The 18,127-nt window shown below is 45.4% G+C and overlaps 1 protein-coding gene and 1 long non-coding RNA gene across 2 annotated transcripts in view; one reads left to right on the forward strand and one right to left on the reverse strand.

Annotated features, from left to right (window-relative positions):
* The window catches only part of necab3 (N-terminal EF-hand calcium binding protein 3), a 155,758-nt gene that overhangs the window by 87,068 nt on the left and 50,563 nt on the right, over positions 1-18,127 (forward strand). The window lies entirely within an intron of this gene.
* On the reverse strand, positions 1,780-3,776 carry LOC117506566. The gene is made up of 2 exons (XR_004559503.1): positions 3,734-3,776; positions 1,780-2,003 (listed from the first exon to the last, which is right to left on the reverse strand). It is a non-coding gene; the product is annotated as an uncharacterized LOC117506566 (long non-coding RNA).

Below are 18,127 nucleotides of genomic sequence, written 5' to 3' on the forward strand. Positions count from 1 at the left end.
AGTGACAGCTGTCACTCTCCGTTGCTCCGACGCCCTCTCGTGCTTGAAGCCCGCACTTCAAGCAGGGCGCCATCTGGTGGTGGTGGGCCAGCAGTACATCCTCTTCAGCGGCCCACACAACAATTACGTAAAAAAAAAAAAGTACTTTAGGGATTTTCACCAAATTTGAACCACAAATAGATATTAGGGCATGGAAGACTCCACTGAATTTTGTAGGTGATCTGGATGTGGATTCTGGATCAAGATTTCACTTTATATAGTCTTTGAAGGATTACGTCAAAACTACTTTACAGATTCTCACCAAATTTGCACCACACATAGATATTAGGGCATGGAAGACGCCATTGAATTTTAGAGGTGATCCGGTTCTGGATTGGCAGATGGTTGCCCTTGTTATCTATTCTGGAAATAGATAGATGAGATATCAAAATTGAAAAAACAAACAAACATGTAACTAGAAGGGCATTCAGTAGAGCGCATACCCCCGCCACGCCACATATAAATATCAAAGGATGTGGATTCACAAAAGGGCAAACTAATACATTATGCTATATTCCAGAGTTTAATCCGGATCATCACCAAATTTTAATCGATTGATCCTGGACATATTTCCCATCATTCCACCAAATTTGGTTCAAATGCGTTCAAAACGTTTTGAGTTATCCTGTTAACAGACAAACAGACAGACAAATGGCGGTGAAAACATAACCTCCTTGGTGGAGGTATCAAAAAAAGAGTTTTGAGCAATTTTATAAAATATCTACACATCTGTATCTTTTAAGAGCATCAAAAGGTACTAATGTGCCAAATTTAATGCAAAACTTTGCAATTTCATTCTAAAGTGTTCCATATCTGCTGGACGACAAGATATTTCCCTTCCGATTCTCAATTATTCTGAGTATTAAAAGATTTTAATCCGATTCATGGACACGTATGTAATTAGTGAGAGTGACGTGGCTTTCAAAATGAGACACAAGGCTCAGTCGGTTTTACAGGAGATTTAAGTTTGGAGAATTCAGCCTGTCAGTTCTCAGAACAGCTGTCAACTTTGTTCAAAGTGAAAACTGCAGGCAAAGGACTTTGACCTGAGTGCAATGTGCCTTCACTCACTTAGGAACCGTCAGTTTTACAGCCCGCTTTTCTCAGGCAATTTCATACACAAATATGACAGAACACTGCATCCTTCACGTCACTACGCTATATGCTCTTGCATAAGCTTTGCTGCATAACTGCAAGATGAGACTGGTGCCTTTATGTTGGTGCTGGTGTTCTGATGTGTGCGTGACACTGATCAAGAGAAATGAGATATTCAGCACAAATGTACCACATTTTTATCATTGAGTATGTATTTCAAACAGTCTTCTCACTAATGAGTACACTGCCTAAAATAAAAAAAAATGAACACTTCCATTAAGAATAATTGGGGCTTATTGCACAACAAGAGCTCAAAGTCAGTGTCACCCACTGGTGATCTTCTGAAACAATGCGTGCGAGTCACTGTGTGAATCACATCCACTGATTGTTAATCAACTTTTTTTATGCAAGACTTCAAACTCACGATTTGTTTATGCTGTGCAGCAGATTACAGATCTCCCACGTTGCTTTGCTGCAGCACTCATTAAAGAAATGCACTGGAGAAGATGATAAAAAACATTGAGGGAATATAGCTGATCACCACAAAACTCCAATATAATGAGAAATGACAGCAACCAAATTCATCTTGCAGAACATAAAATGTTGCACTGATATACTGTCCTGTTCTTGTGTTTTTTTTTTTTTCTGGTTAGGTAACACAGCTTGGAGCTGAGCTGTTCGTGACACAGCCTCAAAGATCTTTCCTCAAGCTGCATTTATTAGAAACAATAGAGCAATTATAAGCAGGGTGAAGAATCGAGGGCAGACTGAAGAATGGGTTAGCCCCGGAAAAAGGATAATAACAGCGGCACTGAAATAGGAAAGCCACAAAACATGAAAAATGCAGGCGGAACCAGCACTTAACCTTCCTTTTCTCTCAAAAATTCTTGAAAGGGTAGTTGTAAAACAGCTAACTGATCATCTGCAGAGGAATGGTCTATTTGAAGAGTTTCAGTCAGGTTTTAGAATTCATCATAGTACAGAAACAGCATTAGTGAAGGTTACAAATGATCTTCTTATGGCCTCAGACAGTGGACTCATCTCTGTGCTTGTTCTGTTAGACCTCAGTGCTGCTTTTGATACTGTTGACCATAAAATTTTATTACAGAGATTAGAGCATGCCATAGGTATTAAAGGCACTGCGCTGCGGTGGTTTGAATCATATTTGTCTAATAGATTACAATTTGTTCATGTAAATGGGGAATCTTCTTCACAGACTAAAGTTAATTATGGAGTTCCACAAGGTTCTGTGCTAGGACCAATTTTATTCACTTTATACATGCTTCCCTTAGGCAGTATTATTAGACGGTATTGCTTAAATTTTCATTGTTACGCAGATGATACCCAGCTTTATCTATCCATGAAGCCAGAGGACACACACCAATTAGCTAAACTGCAGGATTGTCTTACAGACATAAAGACATGGATGACCTCTAATTTCCTGCTTTTAAACTCAAATAAAACTGAAGTACTTGGCCCCACAAATCTTAGAAACATGGTGTCTAACCAGATCCTTACTCTGGATGGCATTACCCTGACCTCTAGTAATACTGTGAGAAATCTTGGAGTCATTTTTGATCAGGATATGTCATTCAAAGCACATATTAAACAAATATGTAGGACTGCTTTTTTGCATTTACGCAATATCTCTAAAATCAGAAAGGTCTTGTCTCAGAGTGATGCTGAAAAACTAATTCATGCATTTATTTCCTCTAGGCTGGACTATTGTAATTCATTATTATCAGGTTGTCCTAAAAGTTCCCTAAAAAGCCTTCAGTTAATTCAAAATGCTGCAGCTAGAGTACTGACGGGGACTAGAAGGAGAGAGCATATCTCACCCATATTGGCCTCTCTTCATTGGCTTCCTGTTAATTCTAGAATAGAATTTAAAATTCTTCTTCTTACTTATAAGGTTTTGAATAATCAGGTCCCATCTTATCTTAGGGACCTCGTAGTACCATATCACCCCAATAGAGCGCTTCGCTCTCAGACTGCAGGCTTACTTGTAGTTCCTAGGATTTGTAAGAGTAGAATGGGAGGCAGAGCCTTCAGCTTTCAGGCTCCTCTCCTGTGGAACCAGCTCCCAATTCAGATCAGGGAGACAGACACCCTCTCTACTTTTAAGATTAGGCTTAAAACTTTCCTTTTTGCTAAAGCTTATAGTTAGGGCTGGATCAGGTGACCCTGAACCATCCCTTAGTTATGCTGCTATAGACGTAGACTGCTGGGGGGTTCCCATGATGCACTGTTTCTTTCTCTTTTTGCTCTGTATGCACCACTCTGCATTTAATCATTAGTGATCGATCTCTGCTCCCCTCCACAGCATGTCTTTTTCCTGGTTCTCTCCCTCAGCCCCAACCAGTCCCAGCAGAAGACTGCCCCTCCCTGAGCCTGGTTCTGCTGGAGGTTTCTTCCTGTTAAAAGGGAGTTTTTCCTTCCCACTGTAGCCATGTGCTTGCTCACAGGGGGTCGTTTTGACCGTTGGGGTTTTACATAATTATTGTATGGCCTTGCCTTACAATATAAAGCGCCTTGGGGCAACTGTTTGTTGTGATTTGGCGCTATATAAAAAAATTGATTGATTGATTGATTGATTGACTTATGTGGTGATCAGGAAGGACCAATATCTTATTAATTATTAATTAGCCATTTTTAAATATTTTTTTCTAAGATCATTTAGGTAGAAGAACCACTTACACATTGGGCACCGCAGCCTATGTTTGCGGGGGCGTGCGCTAAATTGGTAAAATATAACGCAATTCTTCTACATCTGGGGGCAGACAAGGGCTGTCCCCAGATTAATATCACTTTGAGCAGATGGAATCAGTTAAACAGTGAAATCAGCTGGTGGAGTCAGTGGCTGCAAAGAAAACCTGCACCCTCTTGGCCCTTTCTGGAACAAGTTGCCCACCCCTGATTTTGACCTCTGTGTAATTCTTCAGTTGACCCCTGCCTGACTGCCTCTTGAAAATTCAAGTGGCCAATCAGTTTTTTTTTTTTTTAAAGAATTCATGTCTATGGACTATTTGTGCCAAATTGTATCATCATTTGCAGGATTACACTCTAAATATTCTCTTATCTGCTGCACTATATATGAGATGTAAGATGCTGCTCCTCAGTGTTTCTCAATTGCCCTCAAAAGTATTGGAACACTTGATATTTCACACATTTTAATTTGTTTATTCCATCTCAAATCCATTTTTTCCCTACAATTATCTTCCTTAACTCAAACTGAAAGCATATCTCTACAACTTGATATAAATGAATTAAAAATATGAAATCCAGCTTCCTGATGAAGTGGTGTAGAGGAGGAGTGTTGTGTGTTGGGGGGTTTGGCTGGATGTTTTTGTGTTGTTTTCTTTTCTTTGCTCTCCAGGTGGTATGCAAACTGGTTTTTGTCTGTGGAGAAGGTGCTGGCAGAAGAGTCCTTCACCCTCATCAGCATTATTAGCTGCACCTGTGGAGGATGTTCACGTGCAGGCCTACTGACTCGCAGCACCTGTGGATGATGCTCAAGTGTAAACTTAAAGACTTTCAGCTGAAGCAAATAATGAGATGGCGTTCTGCATTTAAGCCATGAGTGGTTCAAGCAGAATTGCCGGGAACTCGACCTTGTGACGTTCGTTTGTGAGACGCTGAGGACCGCGCCAGGGTTTGACACATCATGCCTGTGAAGGAGGACGGGTGAGGGACACATGCTGTCAGCACACATCAGAGGTGATTATTGTCTGAATGATCGTTAATAGTAATTTGGCATTTTGTTATGCAGTATATTTGAACATTGATGAGAATTGTGCAGTTTGCTTCTCACTGCCGTGGCGTACGGATTGATGATCCTCCACCTGTTGTGAGAAGCTGCTCATTTACATAAAGCTTAAATTCAGACCTGAATGTGTTGCTGATAGTGTGTGCCTCTGAAAGATATTTGCTGCAGCTCTGTTGACTTACCTCACCTTTTCCATCCTTCACAGAGTCAGTTTGTCGTGTCCACCTGGGGGTGTTTGGCGGTGAATCTGAGTCCAGAAGCGCCGAGGCTTCGATCCTTTTGGGCGCTGGAGAGCGCGCCGTCCTTCACTCCGCCAGACAAACTAAATATTTATGTTGTACACTAATTATTGCACTGGAGGGGAAATAAAATCGTTTTGTTTGTGGAACCGCTTTCTGGTTATTTAGCGCTGGGTTCGGTCAGACGTTGGTCTGCTCCTCAACCTGCGTCTGCACATAACAAGGAGTTTCTTAAAAAGAAGACCTGAAACTTCAGCTACAATTTGACACAAAGTACATTTGAGATGAAAGCCTAGATTTGATGTTTTTGTGAAAGAAACTTTTGTATTTCTTCATAATTGATGTAAATAAGGTCCAAGACATATTCAGTGACTTGGAAATGTTCATGTTTCCATCCCCTGACTTGTCTAAAGAAAACTGGCAATAAAACTGATTATTATTTATAGGTTTAAAAAAGTTTTAGAGATTTGCTTTCAGTTTGAGTTCGAGGAAGATAATTTTAGAAATTTTTATTCTTTATTTTTTTTTTAAATGGCATAAACAAATTAAAAGGTGTTAAATTCCAGTGTTCCAATACTTTTGGAGAGCACAGTATCCTAACCTTATGATGAGTGCAAAATGATTGTGATGTTATTACTGTTTTGTTTAAGAATGTTTAATTTTCACTGTTGCTGCACTTTGTGTCAAATCATAGTCATATCATGTATCATATTGATATGAAAATTTAGTAAGTTATATCTTCTATTATACATTCCAAATCTAAGGTGGAACTCTGCTAGTGTTTACTAAGGTACACCTAAATATCTTTAAAAAAAGAGAGAGAGAGAGGAGCCACTTAGGTGCCTGGTCTTGAGAACCAGGGATGGTAGGTTGAAAAGCTTTTTTATCCCATGGGAACTCTCCCTACCCACCTAAGCGGCTCAAGAATATGGACAGCGTGTATATAAGTGACATTTACATGACAATTTATATGACAATATTGAGATACGATAATTTGGCCATATTGTACAGCCCTACTGTCAACTAGCTGAAAAATTGAATATTAATTTACATCTACATTAAAAATGCTTAAAGTGGCAGGGGGTTAAGAGGGCTGTAATTAGGGGGTTCAGCTGAAAAGCAAAAAAAGAAAAATTCTTAAAGCAATGGGGAGTATGGGGAGCAGAGCCCCTCCAGAAGCTGAAAGCAAAATAAGGAAAATGCTTAAAAAGGAAGCCGAATGTTTTTTGCCATGCTAATGCTCCCCTGAAGCATACTCAAAATAAAGTCTGAAGGACCTAAATGACATGGTGAGATGCTGACAAGCTTCACTCGTTCATGTTCGTCACATATGCATATTTAATGTCAGAAATGCATGATTTTTTGGCACACAGAGCTTTTACCTCCCAATCTTAATATATAAAAATTTAGATTTTGAGAGTTTTACTGTTTCTGAGTTTTAAGATACAAACGTTTGTTGGAAGGATGTACGGAAGGAAGGAATTTCTCTTGACAAGTTGTGAAGAACCATTTAAAACCAATATATTATTTTTCTGTTTTGTTCTCATTTTAATCAACATTCCAGACACATTTTTTAGTATTTAATTAATGCTGTAGTCACATTAAATATTGACAAGGAAATCTCATCCCTCTGAAATGAGAGTAACTGGAAGCTATTGTGCAGCAATTTGTGGTCATTCAGGATGTAATCATACACACAAATATGAGCTTGACCTTTTTACTCAATCACTAAGTGTGTTAAATATTTTATAGCAAAATACTTGTTTTTATATGCATCTGAGCCAGCTATGCTAGCTACCTCAAACAACATGGGTACCTAACTAGCTGCCAAGCTGTTGGCAAGCTAATACATTAACAGTTATTCCAAGAGAATGTATATTATCTTATTTTGTTTCTTGTTAATGTTTTAAACTTCAGCAAACACAAATCATCTGCATGGCTAGCAAATATGATAGCTACCACTAACATAAAGATGACAGAAGGTATTCCATGACAGAGAACTAGTTAGTTCTTAGGACAGTGGCTACCATAAATTAGAAGTGGACTGTATTTGTACTGTCCAGTACTGTTTTACAACTAACTGCAAACTGTAGTGATCTTTTTTAAAAGGGACCATGTAAGCTGCTAACACCTGTAGTTCCTTAAATGGCCAGTTGAGACTGTCTCCAAAACTAACTCAATCCCCATAGAAGCCCATGTTAAAATGTCCAACTTTATAGCAGAAATAAATATGTTGACAGCCTGATACAAAAAATGGTTTTGGTGTCTGTAGCTACTCTCCCCGTTCATGACAACTGCTTAAGCTATTTTAAGCCATAGAGCTGGGGACATAGTAACTTTGAGTGATAACTACCCTTAGCAAAAAGTAATATATTTAAAGTTAATTTTATTAAGTATGCTTCAGTATAAGTATAAGTATAGCAAGTATACTACAGACTGTGTACTGTTAGTATACTAGAAAGTATACAAATTTAATACTTTTTCGGACTAAAATTGGAACATTTCAAGTTTATAAAAGTATATTTTAAAGTTTGTTTTAAGTTTGCAAAAGTACACTTTAAAGTATACAAGTATACTCATCTATATACTATCAATGTACTTGGTATATCCCTCTTGTATGCTTAAAGTATACCACACGTACACTTATCAATGTACTTGATATATCCCTCTCCTATGCTTAAAGTATACCACAAGTGCACTTATCGATATACTGCCATTGTACTAGTTGTATACTTTGAGTCCCTATTTTTAGTTTATTTTTGTATACTTAAAGTATACTGTTATACACACTGGTTATTTCACTATTTTACTTTTTATACTTTAATTTTGCTTGGCATATTACTTGTAGCTTACTATTTATATACTGAAAATATACTCCTTAAAATATTCTTAAAGTTTACTCATACTGTATGTACACAAGAGTGTGATGCATTTAAAAAATCACAAGACAGAATGTTGAAAACAAGTTTGATATATTTTCAAACATTTCAAAACAAAGACCTATGAAATCAAGTCCTTCCTTTGTGGAGAAAATTAAAGGAAAAAGTGCATGTAAAATGTAAACATAATGGTCTCTCCAAGATCAAGTCCTTATTTGTAAAAATGTAAACATAGCATCTTCAACTGAGAACTAAAGTCGTTCCTTGTCAAAAAAGGTAAAAGAAAAGTGCGAACCTTTGGAACCAAAAATAAATAACTACATAGAAAAAAAAAATCTGTACTTTTATGACTTCTTGTTGTGAAAGTGTAGGAACACGGACCCACAACAGGGGGCGCAAATGAATGGACAATGGAGGAAGTCAAATAACAACGCTTTACTGTTGTGAATAAGCACAACAAACACGGCAGATCACAATAGTAAGCAGTGAAGACAATTCACAAAAATGTGTCACGTGGGCAGGCTCGAAGATAAGAGACGTCCGTCCAAAGCAGAACCGGAACCACACGATTTCCTCCGCCACCGAACCCCGGGAATACTGGAGCCGCCAAGTCCCGAACTCCCAGGTGGCCACTGCCTCCGCTTGTCGGATCTGGTACTGCTGGCGAGGAACAAAAAACAGTTAGATGTGGATGCGTTTGCACCCAGCAACACGTATGGTGGGAAAATCACCTCCACCTCTCATCAGAAACTGGTAAGTGCAGGAGTGTGAGTACTTATCAAAGAGGTAGGGAAAAAGTCCAACACAGTCTCCAGCTGTAAATACTCACTGTCTGCTATTAAACACACAAAGCAACAAAGTATTATTGTCGGGAAGACAACACAATCGGCTGAGCACTTTACCTCCTAGGTAGAGCGATATCTCGGCAACGAGGTGGAGATGTCGTCTTGCTGATATACTACTGAAGATCAGATGATTGGTGACAGCTGTCGTAGGTGATAAGTGACAGCTGTCACCCCGGCTGCTCCTGTGAGGCGGCAGCGCCCTCTTGTGCCTGGAGCCCGCACTCCAGGCAGGGTGTCCTCTGGTGGTGGTGGGCCAGCAGTACCTCCTCTTCAGCGGCCCACACAACAGGACCCCCCCCTCAACGGGCGCCTCCTGGCGCCCGACCAGGCTTGTCCGGGTGGCGGCGGTAGAAGTCGGCCAGGAGGGCCGGGTCCAGGATGAAGCTCTTCTTCACCCAGGAGCGTTCTTCAGGTCTGTACCCCTCCCAGTCCACCAAATACTGGAAGCCCCGGCCCATCCTACGGACATCCAAGAGCCGGCGCACAGTCCAAGCCGGCTCGCCATCGATGATCCGGGCAGGAGGTGGTGCCGGACCCGGAGCACAGAGGGGTGAGGTGTGATGCGACTTTATCCGGGACACATGGAACACAGGATGGATCCGCAGTGAGGCCGGAAGCTGAAGCCTTACTGCGGCTGGACTGATGACCTTGAGGATCTTGAAGGGGCCGATGTAACGATCCTGCAGTTTAGGGGAGTCCACTTTGAGGGGTATGTCCTTTGTCGACAACCACACCTCCTGCCCTGGCCGATACGCAGGGGCCGGGGTCCGCCGACGGTCTGCATGGGCTTTTGCCCTCGTCCGGGCCTTTAGCAAAGCAGAACGGGCGGCGCGCCACACCCGACGGCACTTCCGCAGGTGGGCCTGGACTGAGGGCACACCGACCTCTCCCTCAACCACCGGAAACAACGGGGGCTGGTACCCCAGACTCACCTCAAAAGGGGAGAGGCCGGTGGCAGAAGACACCTGGCTGTTATGGGCATACTCGATCCAGGCCAAATGGGTACTCCAGGCCGCCGGGTGCGCGGCCGTCACGCAGTGCAGGGCCTGTTCCACCTCCTGATTGGCCCGTTCTGCTTGCCTGTTGGTCTGAGGATGATACCCGGACGAGAGACTCACCGTGGCCCCCAGTTCCCGGCAGAAGCTCCTCCAGACTTGCGAGGAGAACTGGGTACCGCGATCGGAGACGATGTCTGTTGGGATCCCATGCAGCCGGACGACGTGGTGGACCAAGAGGTCCGCTGTCTCCTGGGCAGTCGGGGGCTTCGGGAGGGCCACGAAGTGGGCCGCCTTGGAGAATCGGTCCACTATCGTGAGGATGGTGGTGTTGCCCTGGGACGGCAGGAGGCCCGTGACAAAATCCAGGCCGATGTGGGACCAGGGGCGATGAGGCACAGGCAGCGGCTGGAGCAGTCCCGATGCCCTGCGGTGGTCAGCCTTGCCCCTGGCGCAGGTGGTGCAGGCCTGGATATAATCCCGGACGTCGGCCTCCAGGGACGCCCACCAGAAGCGCTGCCGGACAACTGCCACGGTTCTTCGCACCCCTGGATGACAGGAGAACTTGGAGCCGTGACAGAAGTCCAGGACTGCAGCCCTGGCCTCTGGTGGGACGTAAAGTTTGTTCTTCGGCCCAGTTCCGGGGTCCGGGCTCCGTGCCAGGGCCTCCCGGACAGTTTTCTCTACGTCCCAGGTGAGAGTGGCCACGATAGCGGACTCCGGGATGATAGGTTCCGGTGGATCCGACAACTCCGTTTTGACTTTGTCTTCATGCACCCGGGACAAGGCATCCGATCTCTGGTTTTTGGTCCCGGGGCGGTAGGTGATCCGGAAGTCAAAACGGCCGAAGAACAGTGACCAGCGGGCTTGCCTGGGGTTCAGCCGCTTGGCAGTCCTGATATACTCCAGGTTCCGGTGGTCAGTGAAAACCGTGAATGGCACGGACGTTCCCTCCAACAGATGTCTCCACTCTTCAAGAGCCTCTTTCACCGCAAGGAGTTCTCGATTGCCGACGTCATAGTTCCGTTCGGCCGGGGTCAACCTGCAGGAAAAATAGGCACATGGGTGAAGGACCTTATCGGTCTCTCCGCTCTGGGAAAGCACAGCTCCTATCCCTGAGTCCGAGGCGTCCACTTCAACCACTAACTGGCGACTAGGATCGGGCTGCACCAGAACGGGTGCAGACGAGAAGCGCCGTTTCAACTCCTTGAACGCGGCATCGCACCGATCAGACCAGGTGAAGGGGACTTTTGGAGAGGTCAGGGCTGTCAGGGGGCTAACTACCTGACTGTAGCCCTTAATGAACCTCCTGTAGAAATTTGTAAAGCCGAGGAACTGTTGCAGCTTCCTACGGCTGGTAGGTTGGGGCCAGTCTCTCACCGCCGCAACCTTGGCCGGATCAGGAGCGACGGAGTTGGGGGAGATGATAAACCCCAGGAAGGACAAAGAAGTGCGGTGAAATTCACACTTCTCGCCCTTCACAAACAGCCGGTTCTCCAACAACCGCTGCAGGACCTGACGTACATGCCGGACATGGGTCTCAGGATCCGGAGAAAAGATGAGTATATCGTCCAGATATACGAAGACGAATCGGTGCAGAAAATCCCGCAAGACATCATTAACCAATGCTTGGAACGTCGCGGGGGCGTTTGTAAGGCCGAACGGCATGACCAGGTACTCAAAGTGACCTAATGGGGTGTTAAATGCCGTCTTCCACTCGTCTCCCTTCCGGATCCGAACCAGGTGATACGCATTTCTAAGATCCAGCTTAGTGAAAATTTGGGCTCCATGCAGGGGCGTGAACACTGAATCCAACAAGGGCAACGGGTATCGGTTACGAACCGTGATTTCGTTCAGCCCCCTATAATCAATGCATGGACGAAGTCCGCCATCTTTTTTTCCCACAAAAAAGAAACCTGCACCCATCGGGGAGGTGGAATTCCGGATCAACCCGGCAGCTAAAGAGTCCCAGAATGTAGGTCTCCATTGATTCGCGCTCAGGTCGTGAGAGGTTGTACAGCCTGCTGGACGGGAACTCAACGCCCGGAACCAAATCAATGGCACAATCGTACGGACGGTGCGGGGGAAGGGTGAGCGCCAGATCCTTACTGAACACATCCACAAGGTCATGGTACTCCACCGGCACCGTCCCAAGATTGGGCGGGACTCTGACCTCCTCCCTAGCCTGGGAACCGGGATGAACCGAGGAACCTAAACATACCCGATGGCAGGTCTCGCTCCACTGAACCACTACCCCGGATGGCCAATCGATCCGGGGATTGTGTTTTAACATCCAGGGGAACCCGAGAATCACACGGGAGGTGGCAGGAGTCACGAAAGACTCGATCTCCTCCCTGTGGTTCCCTGACACCACCAGAGTTACTGGTGGTGTCTTATGTGTGATTAGAGGGAGTAGGGAGCCATCTAGTGCCCTCACCTGCACTGGTGAAGTAAGCGCCACCAGAGGGAGCCCTGCCTCCCTGGCCCATCTGCTGTCTAGCAGATTCCCTTCAGAGCCCGTGTCCACCAGTGCTGGGGCCTGAAGGGTTAAATCCTCGTAAAGGATTGTAACTGGGAGTCGTGTGGCAATATGGGTATGTCCCACGTGAATGTCTTGGCCCACCCCTAGCCCAGTTTCTGGGGGCGGGCGTTGGTGTTTAACCGCTCGGGGCAGTCTCTCAATTGGTGCTCTATCGAGCCACAAACAAAGCACACTCCGCGGACTAGCCTCCTCGGTCTATCTGATGGCCTAAATGTGGCCCTGCTCATGTCCATAGCTTCATCAGCAGGGGGAGCTGTAACCATACGGAGCGTAGAGGCCGTGGAGCGTGGGGAGGGCGGAACTCGGTCGGAACCGGAAGGGAGAGGGACGGCGCGTGCCCGGCCACGCCCTTCGTCTCGTTCCCGACGGCGTTCTTCTAACCGATTGTCTAACCGTATAACGAGATCAATAAGCCCGTCTAAATCCCGCGGTTCGTCCTTAGCCACCAGGTGCTCCTTCAGAACCAACGACAGTCCGTTTACGAAGGCGGCACGGAGGGCAGTGCTATTCCAGCCGGACCTCGCAGCCGTGATGCGGAAGTCGACTGCATAAGCAGCTGCGCTCCGGCGCCCCTGTCTCATTGACAACAGCACGGCTGAAGCGGTCTCTCCTCTATTTGGGTGATCGAACACTGTTCTGAACTCCCTCACAAACCCATCATATGTCAGAAGGAGCTGTGAATTTTGCTCCCAGAGCGCTGTAGCCCAAGCGCGTGCCTCACCGCGAAGCAGATTAATCACATAAGCTACCTTACTAGCATCAGTCGCGTACATGACGGGACGTTGTGCGAAGACGAGCGAACACTGCATAAGGAAGTCCGCGCACGTCTCCACACAACCCCTGTACGGCTCTGGAGGACTTATGTATGCTTCAGGGGAAGGTGGGAGGGGTCGTTGAACGACCTGTGGAACGTCACTGTTGCGCACAGGATCGACAGGAGGGGGAGCCGCAGCAGCGCCCTGAGGGCACGCTTCCACCTGCGTGGCGAGAGCCTCCACCCTGCGGTTAAGGAGGACGTTCTGCTCGGTCATTAGATCCAACCGAGCCGTAAAAGCGGTGAGGATTCGCTGCAACTCACCGATCATTCCTCCTGCAGACGCCTGTGCACCCTGCTCTTCCATTGGCCGTTCAACAACCGGTTGACGCCCCTCGGGGTCCATGACGTTGGCCGAGATATCCTGTTGTGAAAGTGTAGGAACACGGACCCACAACAGGGGGCGCAAATGAACGGACAATGGAGGAAGTCAAATAACAACGCTTTACTGTTGTGAATAAGCACAACAAACACGGCAGATCACAATAGTAAGCAATGAAGTAAATTCACAAAAATGTGTCACGTGGGCAGGCTCGAAGATAAGAGACGTCCGTCCAAAGCAGAACCGGAACCACACGATTTCCTCCGCCACCGAACCCCGGGAATACTGGAGCCGCCAAGTCCCGAACTCCCAGGTGGCCACTGCCTCCGCTTGTCGGATCTGGTACTGCTGGCGAGGAACAAAAAACAGTTAGATGTGGATGCGTTTGCACCCAGCAACACGTATGGTGGGAAAACCACCTCCACCTCTCATCAGAAACTGGTAAGTGCAGGAGTGTGAGTACTTATCAAAGAGGTAGGGAAAAAGTCCAACACAGTCTCCAGCTGTAAATACTCACTGTCTGCTATTAAACACACAAAGCAACAAAGTATTATTGTCGGGAAGACAACACAATCGGCTGAGCACTTTACCTCCTAGGTAGAGCGATATCTCGGCAACGAGGTGGAGATGTCGTCTTGCTGATATACTACTGAAGATCAGATGATTGGTGACAGCTGTCGTAGGTGATAAGTGACAGCTGTCACCCCGGCTGCTCCTGTGAGGCGGCAGCGCCCTCTTGTGCCTGGAGCCCGCACTCCAGGCAGGGTGTCCTCTGGTGGTGGTGGGCCAGCAGTACCTCCTCTTCAGCGGCCCACACAACACTTCTTTTCGGTTACTTGAGTCAATGGCTTGACTTAGTATATCTTGCTCCAAGTGCATAATATGTGTTAGTACTTTGTGGCAGAAAGATGTAAAAAGTATACTAAAGTATAAGTTTTAGTATTAAAGTATAAGTGTAAGTCTTAGTATTAATGTACTTAGACTTAGACTTTTGTTTATACTTTTCAGTATAAGCCAAGTATACTTCACTATACTATTCTTAAGTATATAAAATATAGTTTATAAAAAGTCACCTTCAAGTATACTTCCTCAATTTTAGTAAAAAATAAGTATACTCATAGTACACTTGAATAAACTTCTTTTTGCTACGGGTAGTGTGCCAGTGTAGCTGCTAGCAGAGGCAGTTAGCTGCTGTGGTCTCACACCCAAGCCACCAGTTATGAAGCTCACTGCTGATGAATTCATTAATTTTCGAAACTTGCTTATTCTAGTTAAGGGACCACACAATCCGCAAAAAATATGCTTTAAAAAATCACCCAAACAAAGATAGCCTTTTAACTTTAGCAAGCTTGGTAGCTATGCAAAAGGTGGCCCTGCTCAAGCTTCATTTTTCCCTCCCACGTCACATCAGTCTTGTCCACACTCCACCTCTTTACAATTTATGGGTTGGCCTGAGTTAGGCACTGACCAGCTTCGCCAAGATGGTGACATCTAGAACCCTCATCATTTGAACTTCAGACCTGCTCTTCAGAAAACCTATGAGTGGCATCGTGGAGGGGTAGTCCAGTACGCAGTCTACAGTTATTTCTCTTTTAGCTCTGTCCTGCTTGTGGGTATAATGATAGAATGGTGCAGAGGGCCTGAGGCAGAGAAATGAAGTAGGGAAGAGATGACACACATCATGAGGAGGATTATAGATTTGGGAAAATGAGAAGGACAGATTTGCCTGTGTGAGAGCTAGGAGAGGTGAAATCTGAGACCTCACGGGTTGGTAGCAAACAGCTTAGTTTGTCTTCCTTCAGGCTCTTATCAGTGTGAAAACCTCACAGCATCGGGCTCCCTCGGCGCTGTCAGCGTGAAGCTGCACATACACATCGTGACGTGTGCACACACACACACAGAGGTGGAGGCACACGCATACAACAACAAACACGTGTGCGCAGGCATTTTGAAATAGAATGTCAAACACTCATGCCTCATGTCCTGCCCTTGACACAGCACTTAAGCTGACAGCTGACACTTTCCCCTCTGCTGCAGAGATACGTGAGCGCGTGTTCCTCCTGACCACAGTGCCTGGGGCTTAATTGTGTGATTCCAGCACTTTGCTACTTTTCATGTGTGTTCCTCATGTTTATTTGCAATGTGTTTGTGTCTCTGCATTACACCTAGCGCACAGCAGCGCAGTACACAGCGTGGCACAAAACAGCACACTACAGTGCAGTGCAATGCAGCGCACAGTGTAACGTGGCACATGCCTTAACGCAGAGCACAATGCAAAACAGCACAAACAGCACAAAGCAGTGAGCAGTGTAGCACAAGAGTTTTTGTGAGTTTCCAACCTTTGCAGTTGTCATTTCAGGCACCCATAGGTGTGTTGGTCAAACAATGGTGCATTGCTAGTGTATAAAACAATGCACAGAGACCAAGTGGGTGCAGGACCAAGTGGGCAGCATGGTGGCTTAGTGGTTATCACTATTGCCTCACAGCAAGAAGGTCATGGGATCCAGTCCCACCTGTGCTCCAGTTCCCTCCCACATTTAAAGACATGTAGGTTAGGTGGATTGGAAACTTTAGGGCCCCTTCACACATAGTGCGATTTTGGTTGATTTGCGCAGAAAGTGCGCATGAAGCAGGAATCATGTGCAAAACGTGTAATTTCATAGTTGCTTCCAACGCCTCGTACACCTGTTGCTACAACTATGTGCGCACACCACCGGCTGGAAGACAGATGTGAGAGTGGCAGGTGTCGGCCAAATTCCAGCTGACACGCACAAACATAGAACACCGCTCGCATGACACTTAGAAAATGTGCAGCCATTTGTACTATCATCACAAAAACAGTCTGCAGACAATCACTGTTGAGCTGGGTGTGAAATTTGCCGAGTGTACATGTGGCGTGCCAGAGTGTCGGCTCCCCCCACAATACATGTGTGTGTGTTTCGCGCACCCCCCCCCCCCCAACATATCGGTGCGTGTGGTTTGACTGGCAGTCAGAGATTTTGCAAGACATGTGTTTGAGTCCTGTGTGTGGCATGCAATTTTTATTTTTTTTAATTTCAGCAGCTGTGCGATATGTAACCACATTGCACAGCTGCTGTGAAAAGCTGCTGTGTTCCCGCGTGCACAGAACTGTCACAGCATGTATTTTTAAAAATTTAAAATTTATTTTCTCGTCACAGCAGCTGCTGGCAGTGTGTTCCCGCATACACGATCCATTGCCATCGTGCACACCTGCCCGTTGGTGCAGTTTCGCCGTGAGTTGTACTTTATTCGCACTATGTGTGAAGCGGCCCTTATAATGTCCACGTCTCCCTTGCAAAAGAGGTCTCGATCTCAGTGGGACTAACCTGGTTAAATTAAAGACGTGTGTATGCTCTGCTTGTGCACACAGGGATGCACATCAGCACTCATCAAACGACAACAAAACTGGATTGAAAAAAAAATAAATAAAATAAAACTAAATAAAAGTAAAACCCCTGTGTCAAAATATGAAACTTTAAAAAGGCTTTTTAGACAGATCCAAACATGCAAATTTATAAAAAAAAAAGACAATTCATCCAGAGAGGCAATTCAAAGTGTCTGTTAAAAAGAAAATGCAACCTAACACAGGGAAATACAGACTAATTTGGAGAGCAATGCAATTAAAGTTGTAGTAAATTAAAAATTTATTTGAGTTGTAATGATGTTCCCTTGCTTGAAATGTCGTTTTATCCATATCACTATGGAAAATCTTTTATCACATCAGAAAATTCTCCCATATACATATAATAAAGCAAAACACCCAAATATCAATTAATTTATTTATTAAAGGCAATGTGTTGTGGGCTGGGGTGTTTGGCTGGCTTTGTTTTTGTTTTCTGTTTCTCCCACCAGGTGGTATGCATTCAGGACTGAGTGGCTGAGCATTAGGACCTCACCCTGAACACCTGAGGCTTGTTTTCACGTGCAGGTCATCAGGACTCACAGCTGTGGTATATTTTGTCTTAATCAGAGATTGCTGCATTTAAACCTTGAATGCACAGTGTGTGATTGCCAGAGACTCGACCTTGTGAGCAGACGTGTGAGATCGACGTCAGGAGAACAATCTCACCATCACGGACACAGAGACCACTCCAGGTTTGACGCCACAGTCTGTGAAGGAGGATTGGGTGAGGTCTCACGCTCTTCAGCACACTTCCTGAGGTAATTCGGTTTTTGGTGACTTTTATGAAGTAATGACAGTGGATTTGGTGTCCCTCACACCTTGTGTTAGTGAGCTGTCACGTTATGCTAATTGTGTTTGCTGATTGCGTGCACCTTTGAGTTGTGTCTCTCTGTGTGGAGTTGGACTCACCTCATGTTTTCTTTCTTCACAGACTCGGTTTGTCACGGCCACCTGGGGGGTGTCGGCGGGGTCCCTGGGTCCGAACTGCTGTGGCTCCGGACCATTTGCGCTGTTGAGAGCGCGCCGTGTTTCCACCTCACCAGACCGCGGACTTTTTAGTTGTTTAGCACTGCACACACTGTTATGTTTATTAAATTCTGTTATCTTTTGAACCGTGCTCTGCTTATTTTATGCTGGGTCCTTTCAAACGCTGGGTCGGTGCTCCGA

Source organism: Thalassophryne amazonica, chromosome 3 (assembly GCF_902500255.1).
Source record: "Thalassophryne amazonica chromosome 3, fThaAma1.1, whole genome shotgun sequence".
NCBI classification, from domain to species: domain Eukaryota; kingdom Metazoa; phylum Chordata; class Actinopteri; order Batrachoidiformes; family Batrachoididae; genus Thalassophryne; species Thalassophryne amazonica.